The following is a 17,409-nucleotide window of genomic DNA, read 5'->3' on the forward strand; positions in this document are numbered from 1 at the left end:
TAATAATAATAACAACAATGATAATAATGATAATAATTTTAATAAGTTTTATAATAATCAATGATAAAATGATAATATTAATATTATTAGTGATATTAATAATAATTTGTATTATGTATATCACTTTATAACACTTATTGACTATTGAAGGCTTATATAATTTATATATATATTACAATGTAATAATAGTTATTAATAGAAATTTTATATATACATATATAGATTCATAATAATATCATAATTATATATATTCATATTTAATAATATTGATTAATTTATATTTTATCATTTCACATTATTATATATATACACATATATTTATATTTATGTATATATATATATATATATATATATATATATATATATATATATATATATATATATGCACATTTATTTACAAACAATTGTTCGTGAATCGTCGGGAATAATCAAAGGTTACTTGAATTCCTATAAACAGTTCAAAAATTTTCGAGACTCAACATTACAGACTTTGCTTATCGTGTCGGAATCATATAAAGATTAAATTTAAATTTGGTCGAAAATTTCTGGGTCGTCACATCAATTGTGTCGGAAGATCCAAACGGTAAGCAACGGGTCCAATACGCTCCAAGATTTCAAAAGGACCAATGTATCGCGGATTTAACTATCCACGCTTTTCGAAACAGATTACACCTTTCCAAGGTGCGACAATCAACATCACGCGGTCGCCCACTTGAAATTCAAAATCTTTTTATTTAAGGTCGGCATAACTCTTTTGACGATCACGGTCCGTCTTGAGCCTTGCTTGGATTTGAACAATCTTCTCGGTTGTTTCGTGAACGAGTTCGGGTCCGGTGATTTGCTTTTCACCCACTTCGGCCTAACAAATAGGAAAACGGCACTTACGGCCATACAACGCTTCGAAAGGTGCGGCTTTAATACTCGAATGATAGCTGTTGTTGTAAGAAAATTCGGCTAGGGGCAAATGCTTTTCCCAAGCTTTTCTGAAATTAATAACATAAGCACGTAACATGTCCTCCAGAGTTTGAATCGTGCGTTCTCTTTGTCTGTCGGACTGCTGGTGATATGCGGTACTCATGTTGAGACGTGTTCCCAAGGCTTCTTGCAAGGAATGCCAAAATCTAGAAGCAAAACGGGCATCTCGGTCTGAAATAATCGATAAGGGTACACCATGACGAGATATAATTTCCTTTATGTATTGTTGAGCGAGTTTTTCCATCGTATCAGTTTCTTTCATGGCTAGGAAGTGTGCAGATTTGGTAAGACGGTCAATGATAACCCAGATGGTATCGTATCCGCCTACCGTCTTTGGTAGTTTCGTGATGAAGTCCATTGTTATCCCTTCCCACTTCCATTGCGGGATTTCTGGTTGCTGAAGTAACCCAGATGGCCTTTGATGTTCGGCCTTAACCTTTGAACAAGTCAAACACTTCCCAACATAAATAGCAACGTCCTTCTTAAGATTAGGCCACCAATACTGTTCCTTGAGATCGTGGTACATCTTACCGGCTCCTGGATGAATCGAATATCTTGACTTGTGGGCTTCGTCTAGAATAAGGCTTCATAAATCCCCATAACTAGGCACCCAAATTCTTCCGGAGAAATATCGGAGTCCAGTCTCCTTCACTTCGAATCGAGAGACGAGAATGTTCAAGTGCTCATGAGAAATATTCTCCTCCTTGAGATCCTCATCTTGAGCTACGCGGATCTGGCTATTGAGATTCGTGTGAATGGTGATGTTCAAGGCTCGGACACGAAGAGGTACCATTATCTCCTTTCGGCTCAAGGCATCGGCTACTACATTTACCTTTCCAGGATGATAACGTAGTTCACAATCGTAATCGTTCAATGTTTCAATCCACCGTCGCTGTCTCATGTTCAGTTATTTCTGATCGAATATGTGTTGGAGGCTTTTGTGGTCGGTAGAAGATAGTACTTTTAGTTCCATAAAGGTAGTGTCTCCACAATTTTAGTGCAAATACAACAGCACCAAGTTCGAGATCGTGCATTGTGTAATTTCGCTCGTGAATCTTCAATTGACGAGAGGCATAAGCAATAACCTTTGTTCGTTGCATCAATACACAACCAAAACAATGTTTTGAGGCATCGCAATACACAACGAAGTCGTCACTGCCTTCGGGAAGTGATAAGATAGGTGCGGATGTTAACTTCTGCTTTAGGGTTTGGAATGCCGACTCTTGCTCGGCCGCCCAAACGAATTTCTTCCCTTTGTGAGTCAATGCGGTTAATGGTTGCGCAATCAGAGAGAAACCTTCAATGAACCTGCGGTAATAACCGGTGAGGCCTAAAAATTGGCGTATATGAGTAGGAGTAGTGGGGGTTTCCCACTTGCTGATGGATTCGATATTTGCGGGATCGACTTTGATACCTTGGTCGCTTACAACATGACCAAGAAATTGGACTTCCTTCAACCAAAATTCACACTTGGAGAATTTGGCATAGAGTTGCTCTTGTCTCAAAAGTTCAAGCATGAGTCGAAGATGTTGCTCATGTTCTTCTTTGATTTTGGAATAGATTAGGATATCATCTATGAAGACGATAACGAACTTGTCCAGGTACGGCTTGCATACGCGATTCATGAGATCCATAAACATGGCAGGTGCGTTGGTTAAACCGAATGGCATTACCAGAAACTCATAGTGACCATAACAAGTTCGGAATGCAGTCTTAAGTACATCGCTCTCCTTCACCCTCAACTGGTGATAACCTGATCGCAAATCGATCTTAGAGTAAATGCTGCATCCCTGCAGCTGATCAAATAGATCGTCAATTCTGGGAAGGGGATACCGATTCTTGATTGTCAACTTGTTGAGTTTGCGGTAATCAATACACATGCGAAAAGATCCATCCTTCTTCTTTACAAACAAAACAGGTGCACCCCAAGGCGAAGAGCTTGGTTAGATGAATCCACGGTCTAGTAGTTCTTGTAGTTGACTCTGCAACTCTTGCATTTTAGAAGGTGTAAGTCAATAAGGTGCGTGAGCTATAGGTGCGGCTCCTGGTACTAGATCAATCTGAAACTCTACTGATCTTGGTGGGAGTAATCCTGGAAGTTCTTCTAGAAAGACGTCAGAAAATTCGTTCACAATTCGTACATCATCTACGCTTTTCTCCTCTATTTCTAACTTCTTTACGTGTGCCAGAACAGCAAAACGCCCCTTTTTCATAATCTTTTGTGGCTTCATGCAGCTAATAAGGTTCAACTTTGGGCTACATCTCTCCCCGTATACAATTAACGACACACCGTCTTCGAGTGGTATACAAATAATCTTTTCTCCACAGATGACTTCTGCTTGTGCTTTGGACAATCAGTCCATGCCCACTATCACATCAAAGCTTCCCAACTTAATGGGTATCAAATCTATCTCAAATTCCACTCCAGCTAAGTTTATAATACCTCCTCGGCTAATTTGGTCAACTTTCTCAAGTTTTCCATTGGCTACTTCAACAAGCATACTCTCCTTCAAAGGTACTAACGACCAATCTATCTTAGAGCAAAAGTGTCTATCTACATAACTCCTATCAGCACCAGTATCAAACAAGACATAAGCTAATAGTTTATTAATAGTGAATGTACCTGTGACCAAGTCAAGATCCTCACGGGCATCCATGGCATTCATGTTGAAGACTCTCCCACATGCTGGCCCACCATCCTTCTTCTTGTTCTGACATTCATTCTTAAAGTGGCCCTGCTGGCTGCATTCAAAGCATTTCTTTGGCCCATTCAGAGTTTTTCTCACAGCTGAGGTGTTGATCTTGCAATCCTTGCCGATATGTCCAGTCCACTTGCACTTTTCACATACTATGTTGCAGTACCAGTATGATGCTTATAGCATCTCTTGCACTGCGGAAGGCTTCCTTTGTAGTTAGGGTTCGAGCTAGGGTTCGGGTTAGGGTTCCTCTATTCGTTGTTTCCCTTAAAATTCTCGTACCTCTTAGCTGGGTTTTGATCAAAACTCTTTCCCTTGTTTCCGTCCTACTTACATTTCCCATTACTAGCTCCCAATTTCAATTTCACCTTTTCTGGCTCTTTTTGGGTAATTTGATTCATCAGGGTGTGCGCCATGCGCATAGCTTCCGGGACATCTGCTGGTTTTAAAGAGGTGACATTTCCCTGAATGGTCTTGGGAAGTCCCCACAAATACCGTTCCATTCGTTTAAATTCAGGAGTAACCATCGTGGGGCACATCAAAGCTAACTCCAAGTACCTTCTGTTATAGCCATCAAGATCAGTCCCTACAACTTTCAGTTCCCAAAACTCCGCTTCCTTCTTCTGAATTTCGGTTCTGGGGCAGTACTCCTCGATCATAGCACTCTTAAACTCCTCCCAGGGTGTATCATAAGCCTCGTCAATTCCCTTAGCCTGGGCGAGTGTGTTCCACCAGGTTAAAGCACCGTCCGACAGTGTGCAGGAGGCGTACTTAGTTTTATTCGCTTCGGAACAGTTACTCACGCGGAAAACAGCTTCCAACTTTTCAAACCATCTAGTCAGCCCAACTGGCCCCTCAGTACCACTGAAATTATGGGGCTTGTAGCTCTGAAATTCCTTATAAGTACACCCGTTATGAATGTTCTGATTAGCCGGTGGAGCTTGGGGTTGGCATCCGCCATAGCTGTGGCTACTCGAGCAGCTCTCATCTCCTCAATCTGTGTTGATGTGGGCGTTTCCCTTGGAACTCTTCCGTTTGCCATTGGCCTTCCAAACAAAAATTTCGAATTAAGTCTAAACCCAGCATTCAATAATTCATTCATGATATTATAGTATACGGTAACCAATATGGGATCCACACAATACACGTTGACTAAGCATGGCAACTAGTTGCAGATAGCACAAAAACCAACGTGCAACTATTTAAAGTAAACGTCGTACAATAATTAAACAACATTATTTCTATTCATTAATCATAAAATTTGCATACAACTTCATAAGGTTCGTACAACACATGCATAAAACATGAAACTACTAACGGAATTACATAATGAAATCTAATACAATAGCCCTATGGTGATGGTGGGTAAATGATGTCCATCAGGTGGGTCATCTGGTCCTCGAGCTCAGTTACCCGATCACGGAGGGTATGCACTTCCCTCGTCAGCTCCTCGACGGTGGGAGATGCTGGTGGGGCAGATGGTGCAGGTGGCGCCGGTGGTGCAGATGGTGCAGTCCAGAAGTAGAAGGCACATAACGAGCGGCCTTACACACGAATGGATCAGCAGGATATGGCACAACCCGCTTACGGGCGGTGACCCTAACTAACAGTCCACGTGCGTTCATGAACGGCTTACCTCCATTAACCCCTGGAATAACAGTACCATCAAAGCGGTACCGCTTCTTCGGTAGGGTAGAGGGTGGCTGCACGGGCTCCTCCTCGGAGTCCTCCTCAGAATACTCCTCGGGATCCTCATTCGATGACGAAATGTCTGAATCATCCGAAGGTATTGCAGGGTCGTCGTCTTCGGGTGGATGTGCCTGGTCGGTGGTCATGAGTTGATATCTGCCGGGTGGAATTGGCACAACACGTCCGTCAGCGGTGCGTCTAACCTAATGTTCACGCTCATTACAGAAAGGACTGTCTCTGTCTCCCCCAGGGATCACAGTACCACCGGGATGGTGCTGTGGCCCCGGGAGTCTAGGGCTGGGTGGAGCTGGAATCTCCGAGGGATCCTCGTCTCCATCTGAGATGTCCATTAGGTCAAGTACGAGCCCACTATCTCTAGAAAATGAATCGCCAGAGTCGTCGGAGGGTAGCGGTGACGGGGTCTGTGAGTCAGCAACAACGGTAGGCGAAGTAGCAGATGAATCTGAGTCACTCTCCAAATCAATGATAATGGGCGGTATGTCCGACATCTGAACAAGGAAAAATAACTTTTTCCATGTCAGTAAGACATATAGCAAGCACGTAATCAGGCATAATAACTACAGCAGCTTAGATCGTTTACAGCAGTACATAGCATGGCAATAATAACAATATCGTACCGAAGCAACATAAAATCAAAAGCAAATAGTAGCATGCAGTAGCGAGAATAAACAGTAGTATACAGCAAGTTCACATAGCAGTAAAAGTAAGCAGTAGCATGCAGCAGTTCCGCAGAAGCAAGTAAACAAGCAAGTTGTAGATTAGTCCTATTAACGAATCCTACTCGGCTCAATCAAGACTCACTAATGCAACCTAATTCCCTACAACCATTGCTCTGATACCAAATGTGATGCCCCGTACAAAATTAACGTGTACGGATCATCAACAACAGGTCCATTACAAGGTTACAACACTATATGCTGTTTTAAAACAAGTTTGCATTCATGGAAAGATAAAGTTTTACAAAAGATAGCGTGCTTCTACGAATAGAAAGCATTAATATAAGTGCGTGACACGAAGGTCATTACAAAGCTACTGTTCAAAAATAGCATAAGTTATGAATGCAAAGTAAAAGTTTCGTAATTGAGACATCTCTAAGCAATGCAGCGGAAGTCTAACACCGAGAGTCTAATACAGCGGAAGCAACATACGTCTAAGTATCTGAGAAATAACATGCTTAAAAAGTCAACACGAATGTTGGTGAGCTATAGTTTGATTGTAACAATAATGTAATGTAGGCCACGAGATTTCGTATTCAAAATAGTATGAAAAGTATATGCTTAACCGTGGGCACTTGGTAACTAACTTAAGTTATATATCACCCGCTAAAAGTACACTTGGCGAGTGCGTATGTTTACAAAGTATTAAACACCAGTTAAATGCTAGCGCGACTAGCCCGAGTGGGGATGTCAAACCCTATGGATCCATATCTAAGATTCGCATTCACTGGTTCAAAACCAATGACTAAACGTTACCGAGCTAAGGGGAAATTTTATGCCGCTATATCACCCACACATATATAAAGTTTAAGTACTCGTGCCTAGTAAGTAAAACATAAAAAGCGCATGTATTCTCAGTGTGATGACCCGGGAATTTCCGACCAAATTTAAACTTAATTTCATATGATCTCGACACGACAAGCAAAGTCTGTAGTGTGAGTCTTAAAATTTTTGGAACTGTTTAGATAGATTCATTTGACCTTTGACTATTACCGACGATTCACGAACAAATTATTGTAAATAAATATGTATAAATATATATAAATGTAATATATATATAAGATGTATAAATATTAAATATTTTATATATGTTATCATATAATTATAATATTAACATAATAAACGTAACCATAAGTTAAAAAAAAAATATAATTATTATACTAACATTATTATTTTCAGTGTTGCTATTAATATTAATATTAATATTAATATCAGTATGAGTTATATTATTATTTTCAATAAATATATATAGATAGGAAATTTAGTACATTTAATTTGGTATCTTTACTAATATTATTATTATTACTTTCATTATTAGTATTAAAGTAAATATTAAATATTAACATGAGTGTTATTATTGTTATTATATATATAATACATAAATATGATTGATATGTAAGAGTTATTATATTATTGTTATTATTATTATCATTAATAATATTAATATTATTATTAGTAATATAGATAATATTATTATTATCATTCTTATTATCAAACTTATTAATTAATATTAATATGATTATTAGTATCTTATTAGTATCATTATTAGTTATTGTTATTATTGTTAATAAAATTAGTGATATTACTTTTATTATTATTATTAGTATTGTTATTAGTTTTAATATTATTGACTATATTAATATATTTATTTTTGTTTATAAATTAGAATAATAAAAAAAAATATAGCAGATACATTGGATTCTATATCTTTCACAATCAAGATATTTTTTTTTCTTTTCGTGTGATTAGACTTCTAATTGAGAGAGCCACTTTTTCTTTCAATCAACACCTAAAAATCTTTATATATATGTATACATAATCATATGAGAGATATTATAACAACCCCATACACTCCTATAACTCATTGGTTCTCTACTTCTTGATTTTTAATACCATCGCCACCTTACACCCTCATCACCATCACCGAACAACACCGGCACCATAATAACCACTCCAATCTCCATCCTTAAACGGTTGTTGTAACTGCTATATGTGATCATTGTTTCGCTAATTCCTTCTCTTGTTTATGTTACTATAACAACGATGATACAAGAAGGAGACTTGGAATGGTGAGTTTTAATGACAGGTGATGCGTGAATGATGAAACAAATACGATGATACAATGCAAACCTACGAATATCACCCACTAACAAATCAATCTGTGCTGAGGTACTTTTCTGTTTATATCCGAAAACAACAACCATATCTGGAATATCCACCACACCAGAACCACCATCGGCCATCACTCAAACTCTCGAAATTACTTGTTTCATGTTTCAACAACAAAACCACCAACTGCTGCGTGTTTTCTATTACTGTTACGGTTGTTCCACCATCGATGAAGATCAACTTAAACCACTACTCATCGAAACCCAATCGTGACTACCACATCCGTCCTGCATTTTTTTTCTTTCTTTTACTATTCCTAAGTTAGACAAAGGAGTTGGTGATGGACAAAGATAATGGAAAACAGAAGGAAGCATGATGGTGATTAATGCTCACGAAAAGAGGATAATGGAAGGGACAGTTGGACGAATCTTTTGGATTATAAAATCCCACGCTTACAATTCTTTTATTTTAAATTGAACTTGGGTTGGGCTTGGTAAGTGGACTGCACATCCTATTAATATTGGGCTGTCAAATTCCTAAATTCTATGCAGGCCAAATACTACTTTGGTATTTGGGCCGAACCCAAGTTTAATTAGTTATTGATGATGATTCCATGAGGAGTAATGATTATGATGTTAGGAGACGATGAAGATAATTATGATGTTATGTGATGTTTCGGTGATGATATTAAAACAAAATAATAATAATAATAACCGTAGGATGATGATGGTAATGATGCCTGATGATATGTGAAGGATAATATTATGATAAGGATGATTGTCATGATGTTATGTAATGAATGAAGATGAATATGATGTAAAGAATGATTATGATGAGCTCGTGATAATGATGATGATGGGTATGAACGATAGCAATGATGCACAGTGAAGGTGATAATGAAGATATTCCCTGATGATGCTATTATGATAATGATAATTCGATTATGAGTATGATTATGATATAATTATAATTAGGATATTAGTTATATTATGATTATAATCAATGATGAGGTATAATGATAATACTCATTGATATAACAAGAGTGATGAATGATCAATTGGTGATGGTGAAATGAAGTTGGATGACTATGTCACGATGATGATAATGATCATGATGTTAGAAATGATGACGATGATGTTAATTTGATGATGATGATGATCAATGTATGATGATGATGAGTTGATTATGATAATATTGATGATGCGTTTAAGATGGTATAATTTCTATTTTTATTATCATCATTGTTTTATTTATTATTATTTATTATTATTATTATTATTATTATTATTATTATTATTATTATGAAAATAATAAAAAAATTTATTAAGATTAATACTTGTAGCATTTTATAATTATTAGCATTATTATCTTTATTAGTAATATTAGGTATTATAATCATTTTTACCATTATTATTATTATTTTGATATTATGATAATTACCATCTTTACAAACAAATGATATATATAAAAATATATTTGATATACCTAACATATCTATTTTAATATTTTTATTTATTTTAGATATAAAAAAAATGAATACATTTAATTAAATAATGAAATAGATATATAAATTACTAATATAAAAATTATATCACTAATAATGATATATGTATTTGTTCGATCACAATTATATGTGTTAATGAATATACAAATGATATAGGTTCGTGAATCCGAGGCCAACCCTGCTTTGTTCAATATAGTCATATGTATTTTTACTACAAAATACATTAGGTGAGTTTCATTTACCTTTTTACCCTTTATATTTTTGGGCTGAGAATACATGCGCAACTTTTATTACTGTTTTACGAAATAGACACAAGTAATCGAAATTACGTTCTATGGTTGAATGATCGAAACTGAATATGCCCCTTTTTATTAAGTCTGGTAATATAAGAATTAGGGAACAGACACCCTAATTGACGTGAACTCTAAAGATAGATCTATCGGGCCCAACAAGCCCCATCCAAAGTACCGGATGCTTTAGTACTTCGAAATTTATATCATGTCCGAAGGAGGATCCCGGAATGATGGGGATATTCTAATATGCATATTGTGAATGTCGGTTACCAGGTGTTCAAACCATATGAATGATATTTTTGTCTCTATGCGCGGGATGTATGTTTATGAGAAATGGAAATATGAAATCTTGTGGTCTATTATAATTATGAAATGATTATTTATGTTAAACAAATGAACTCACCAACCCTTTTGGTTGACACTTTAAAGCATGTTTATTCTCAGGTACGAAAGAAATCTTCCGCTGTGCATTTGCTCATTTTAAAGATATTACTTGGAGTCATTTATAACATATTTCAAAAGACGTTGCATTCGAGTCGTTGAGTTCATCAAGATTATTATTAAGTCAATTATTGTTAGATACATTATGAAATGGTATGCATGCCGTCAACTTTCGATGTAATGAAAGATTGTCTTTTTAAAAACGAATGCAATGTTTGTAAAATGTATCATATAGAGGTCAAGTACCTCGCGATGTAACCAACTATTGTGAATCGTTTGTAATCGATATGGACTTTATCCGGATGGATTAGGACGGGTCCTTTCAGTTGGTATCAGAGCGGTGGTCTTAGCGAACCAGGTCTGCATTAGTGTGTATAACTGATAAGTCGTTAGGATGCATTAGTGAGTCTGGACTTCGACCGTGTCTGCATGTCAAAAGTTTTGCTTATCATTTTGTGTCGAAAATTACTTGTTTATCATCCTTAAAGTCTAGACACGTCTTACTGCCGCTATTGCATAGACAGTGTATAGATAAATTCATATCTTAGCATATCTGTTGTTGTTACTTTGCCTGACAGCTTCCGTAGATTCCTCCGTAACTTATGAGATTTTAGTATTATATATGCATATGTAAATTATGTATTGCAAGGTACTAATCTACATCCTATAATCTATTTCTTATCAAAAATCCTTCATCTGATCATACGAAATGAATCCTGCAACCAGTTCGAGTCCCTCAGATTCCGATAGCTATTCTGATAGTTATTCCGACAGCTATTCCAACATAGATGTTCACCTAAGCTCCGAAAACAGCATCATCGGCAGGAATCAACCAATCAGCCATTATCAATTAATCTGATGAGTTTGTAGTCGACTTAATTAATGGAAACGCGCAGAAGGCAATCCCTTCCACCAACCGAATTCACCTCTTGACAAAGAACCTGAAGCGTTTACCGGCGAACCTGTTCGAGACACCATTTTCAGTCTCATTTCCAGGGTAACTCGACAAGATTATATTCTATCCACAATTTTGAACCTTATTCATCCGCTCGTTCCAACCGACAATCATCCTGGAGTAATAAGTCAACGAACTTCGCGCTTGAATAATCAATTCGGAGAATATGGTGCAAAATGTACCAGCTTCAGCAACATCACCGGCATCAACAGTATCATCATCAGCAGCACCAGCAACATAACTAGAACCACCAACAACAACAACATCATCACACGTCACAATCTATACCTCAAGCATAATCATCGTTTTACGTATCGCTCTACATAGATTATCTTCGTTCTTCATGGCGATTAAGTAATCTCTAAATGTTTTAGAGATTATGTATTCTAGTTCTAACGGTAAACCAAATGAGTTTAATATCATATTAACTCAATGAATCCATGATTACATCTGAAGAAAATATATATGTATATATGTTTTCATAAAGATTGTAATTAAAAATTCTTTCGTACAAAGTGTTAATTGTGAAAATATTTTTAACGGGTAAGTAATACCCGAAGAATAATTAGATTTCACAATAATAAATTACACTGTACATTCTTCGAAGCTGATTCAACAGTCGTTTACTATCCTACTTACATCCACGATATACAAATCTGTTCTCCACAGAATAACCATATTGATCCAATTTCATATTTGGATTTTGATTTATCAGAATCCAACAAGTGGCATAATGAAGAAATAATGGACACAATAAAAATTGATTAGAAACAGACAAATTGACAATATGAAATTTTGTTAAGAAACCACGCTAACAAAATCCTAGCTAACTGTTCCTAGCTAACTGTTAATTCCGTATTACCATTTAATTATCGCACTTTATATATCGCAGTTTATTTATCGCAATTTACATTCTCGCAATTTTATTTATCGTCATTTAATTTCTGTTATTTACATTACGCACTTTATTTATCGACATTTAATTTCTGTTATTTATTTTACGCACTTTAAATATCGGGACACGTATACAAGGTTTTGACATATCATATCGACGCATCTATATATATTATTTGGAATCACCATAGACACTCTATATGCAGTAATGATCGAGTTCTCTATACAGGGTTGAGGTTGATTCTCAAATAATATATATACTTTGAGTTGTGATCGAGTCTGAGACATGTACACGGGTCACGACACGTATTAATTAATTCGAATATTATATATTAAACTATATATGAATTATTGAATTGCAAACTGTGGACTATCAACCGTGGACTACCAACATTGAACAATTAAAAATGAATTAAAATATTGACTATAATCTATGAAACTAAAGAATTCTTCAAGTTGCCACTTGATTTCACCTTAAACCTCATTTGTATCTTGACGATTACATTCTGCGTTCAAACCTTTCATGATTCTTGAAAACACCTCAATCGAGAGGATGAACCGACCGCACTTCATCTACGGAAGAAGAGATTGACGCATATAGTTATGCACCTGAAATTACTTGGAACCTGAGTAAAACATTTAACCCGTATCTGTGTTAGCTCCTTTAGCATTATTAATACCCAAAATAACTTGGTAATCCCTTTCAAAGTAGCAAATTTTGTCACAGCTCCAGCAAGTCAACTTCGACTTTTCATTCGAAGTAGCCTTACTATAATCCTGATATATACAATTACCTTTTTTATACCGGAAGATTCTTTTATATTCCACCACATTACCAGCAAATGTACCAGCAACCTTGTCGCTCCTTAGTTTAAATTCCTCCGACAAATCACTATATTTATTAAAGTCTCGTCATGTACTCATCTTCATATTGTAACGAGAACTGCCATAACAATTACCAGGAATCGGCAATCAGTACTTTGAAAACTCACAGCATATCTACATCAACAGTTATATGTATAACATTCATCTCTTAGAATTATGATCTTTCATTCTGAAATTCTGAACAGCACTCAGTCTACAAACCAATACTCTGAATGTTGAAAAAGCTGAATGAAGCAGCAGAAACTGTAGACAACTGTAAACAACCTTAATCGTCGGAAGTTTAATGATAAAGAATAGTATGTTGGAAAAGCTCAGAAAAGTTGAAACTGGAAAACGGATTGAGCTAACCACGAAGGAGACCAAGGACAAATACAAGGACCAAACTCTGTATTTAAAGAATCTGATGATTCTATTTCTGATGAAATATTTAACGAATACCTTGCTTCCGAATCTAAACCCTTACGGATAAATCTTTTTCATCATCCATCGATATTAGAAATTCCAAGATATCATCGTATCTTTCATTATAAATATTCTCCATATTTCTGAAGATATTTTCATAACTGTTCTTATCTGAAATCATTAATCTCTTAGTGCTATCAGTGTTACATCATATAGAAACTGTTAGTTTCTATATTCTGTAAACTTTCGAGCCTAAAATATGAATGTTATTGAAGTAATGTTGGGAACTGATGCATGAGTTAGTATAATATAATGACACTTGATCAACGTGATTATATTACAGTAAGTCATGCTGAGTTTCTAATGGAATATGATGATTCACAGATTTTAACGTTATCATGTGCCATGTTACACGACTCTTACATTCTGTCCAATCTATAAACATATCAAGAACATATTTTTCTTAATAGTCCTATTTTTTTCCTTGAATTCTGTTAATTTGACAAGTCAAATTATGCTATTACTGTTTCTTTCCTAAAACATTAACAATGTTCATTCTGAAATTCATATCTGCGAATTCTAGATCATTACAAGCGGTGCTTAATCGCAAGAAGAAGAAATGAAGGGACAAAACTCCAAAATAGAAATTGGGGTATAAATCAGCAAATAAAAGAGAGTATTAACTGTGGATGACAATGATTATAGGAAACAGAAATAGGGACATTGAAATATAAGGGGAGATATAAAGCCCGATAACAACACATAAATTACAAATCCGTGTATATCAATGTTTATCGCAACAAAAAGACACGGGAGAATTATAAATACTATAACCCCAAGGGCAAAGTAGAAATAAGTAGATTCCTCTGGTGAAAGTTGGAAAAGGAGAATGATGGTTGTGATAGTAAGGATAAGGACAAGGATCAGAACTGGATTTAGCATTTTCATTAACTTTTAAATTTGGGAATTGGGTATAGGAATGGTAAAAGTAACGGAATGGAAGAAGTTATTGAAATATCTTATAGAAAAATCGAGGCAGATCACCGTATTTAATTATAGAGATTTTAATCTCTTTATCCGCCGAAGAATCAAATCTCTTAGATTTCGAAGATTTTCTTCAAATTCTTGGAATTCCGGAAATCCACCGTGACTACGTCAAAAAGTTAAAACTCTATATCAATCTTTGTAACAGCTTCACTCGTACGCTTTACATAATCAAATCGTTTTATCTATATTACTCAATAATGATAAAACTCTATTTATTAACTCATATTCGTCACGAAAACATTCTTATTGTTAGCCATGATGACCTCACTCAAATTTCGGGACGAAATTTCTTTAACGGGTAGGTACTGTGATGACCCGGGAATTTCCGACCAAATTTAAACTTAATTTCATATGATCTCGACACGACAAGCAAAGTCTGTAGTGTGAGTCTTAAAATTTTTGGAACTGTTTAGATAGATTCATTTGACCTTTGACTATTACCGACGATTCACGAATAAATTATTGTAAATAAATATGTATAAATATATATAAATGTAATATATATATATAAGATGTATAAATATTAAATATTTTATATATGTTATCATATAATTATAATATTAACATAATAAACGTAACCATAAGTTAAAAAAAAAAATATATATATATATATATAATTATTATACTAACATTATTATTTTCAGTGTTGCTATTAATATTAATATTAATATTAATATCAGTATGAGTTATATTATTATTTTCAATAAATATATATAGATAGGAAATTTAGTACATTTAATTTGGTATCTTTACTAATATTATTATTATTACTTTCATTATTAGTATTAAAGTAAATATTAAATATTAACATGAGTGTTATTATTGTTATTATATATATAATACATAAATATGATTGATATGTAAGAGTTATTATATTATTGTTATTATTATTATCATTAATAATATTAATATTATTATTAGTAATATAGATAATATTATTATTATCATTCTTATTATCAAACTTATTAATTAATATTAATATGATTATTAGTATCTTATTAGTATCATTATTAGTTATTGTTATTATTGTTAATAAAATTAGTGATATTACTTTTATTATTATTATTAGTATTGTTATTAGTTTTAATATTATTGACTATATTAATATATTTATTTTTGTTTATAAATTAGAATAATAAAAAAAAGAGTATAGCAGATACATTGGATTCTATATCTTTCACAATCAAGATATTTTTTTTTCTTTTCGTGTGATTAGACTTCTAATTGAGAGAGCCACTTTTTCTTTCAATCAACACCTAAAAATCTTTATATATATGTATACATAATCATATGAGAGATATTATAACAACCCCATACACTCCTATAACTCATTGGTTCTCTACTTCTTGATTTTTAATACCATCGCCACCTTACACCCTCATCACCATCACCGAACAACACCGGCACCATAATAACCACTCCAATCTCCATCCTTAAACGGTTGTTGTAACTGCTATATGTGATCACTGATTCGCTAATTCCTTCTCTTGTTTATGTTACTATAACAACGATGATACAAGAAGGAGACTTGGAATGGTGAGTTTTAATGATAGGTGATGCGTGAATGATGAAACAAATACGATGATACAATGCAAACCTACGAATATCACCCACTAACAAATAAATCTGTGCTGAGGTACTTTTCTGTTTATATCCGAAAACAACAACCATATCTGGAATATCCACCACACCAGAACCACCATCGGCCATCACTCAAACTCTCGAAATTACTTGTTTCATGTTTCAACAACAAAACCACCAACTGCTGCGTGTTTTCTATTACTGTTACGGTTGTTCCACCATCGATGAAGATCAACTTAAACCACTACTCATCGAAACCCAATCGTGACTACCACTTCCGTCCTGCATTTTTTTTCTTTCTTTTACTATTCCTAAGTTAGACAAAGGAGTTGGTGATGGACAAAGATAATGGAAAACAGAAGGAAGCATGATGGTGATTAATGCTCACGAAAAGAGGATAATGGAAGGGACAGTTGGACGAATCTTTTGGATTATAAAATCCCACGCTTACAATTCTTTTATTTTAAATTGAACTTGGGTTGGGTTTGGTAAGTGGACTGCACATCCTATTAATATTGGGCTGTCAAATTCCTAAATTCTATGCAGGCCAAATACTACTTTGGTATTTGGGCCGAACCCAAGTTTAATTAGTTATTGATGATGATTCCATGAGGAGTAATGATTATGATGTTAGGAGATGATGAAGATAATTATGATGTTATGTGATGTTTCGGTGATGATATTAAAACAAAATAATAATAATAATAACCGTAGGATAATGATGGTAATGAAGCCTGATGATATGTGAAGGATAATATTATGATAAGGATGATTGTCATGATGTTATGTAATGAATGAAGATGAATATGATGTAAAGAATGATTATGATGAGCTCGTGATAATGATGATGATGGGTATGAACGATAGCAATGATGCACAGTGTAACGACCCGGATTTTTCCGATCGTTTTATACTTATGAGATTAATATTTACATAAAATAAACCTTACCAACATGATAAGCAATCCAAACTGTTGAGACTTATGTTTTTGAAAAGAGTTTCACACAACGTTTGACCGTCCAATTTGACCGATGATATCACGAACTATATAACACACGATAATTATACGATTATGTATATGTACATATCTATACATATTTAACATGATTTAAGGATGGTTTAACATTTCATTGTGAACTAACAACAATGAGTTATAAGTATACTTTGAGACCACTAACTTAAGTTTTCAAAACGATAACTA

Source organism: Rutidosis leptorrhynchoides, chromosome 2 (genome assembly GCF_046630445.1).
Source record: "Rutidosis leptorrhynchoides isolate AG116_Rl617_1_P2 chromosome 2, CSIRO_AGI_Rlap_v1, whole genome shotgun sequence".
Classification (NCBI taxonomy): Eukaryota; Viridiplantae; Streptophyta; class Magnoliopsida; order Asterales; family Asteraceae; genus Rutidosis; species Rutidosis leptorrhynchoides.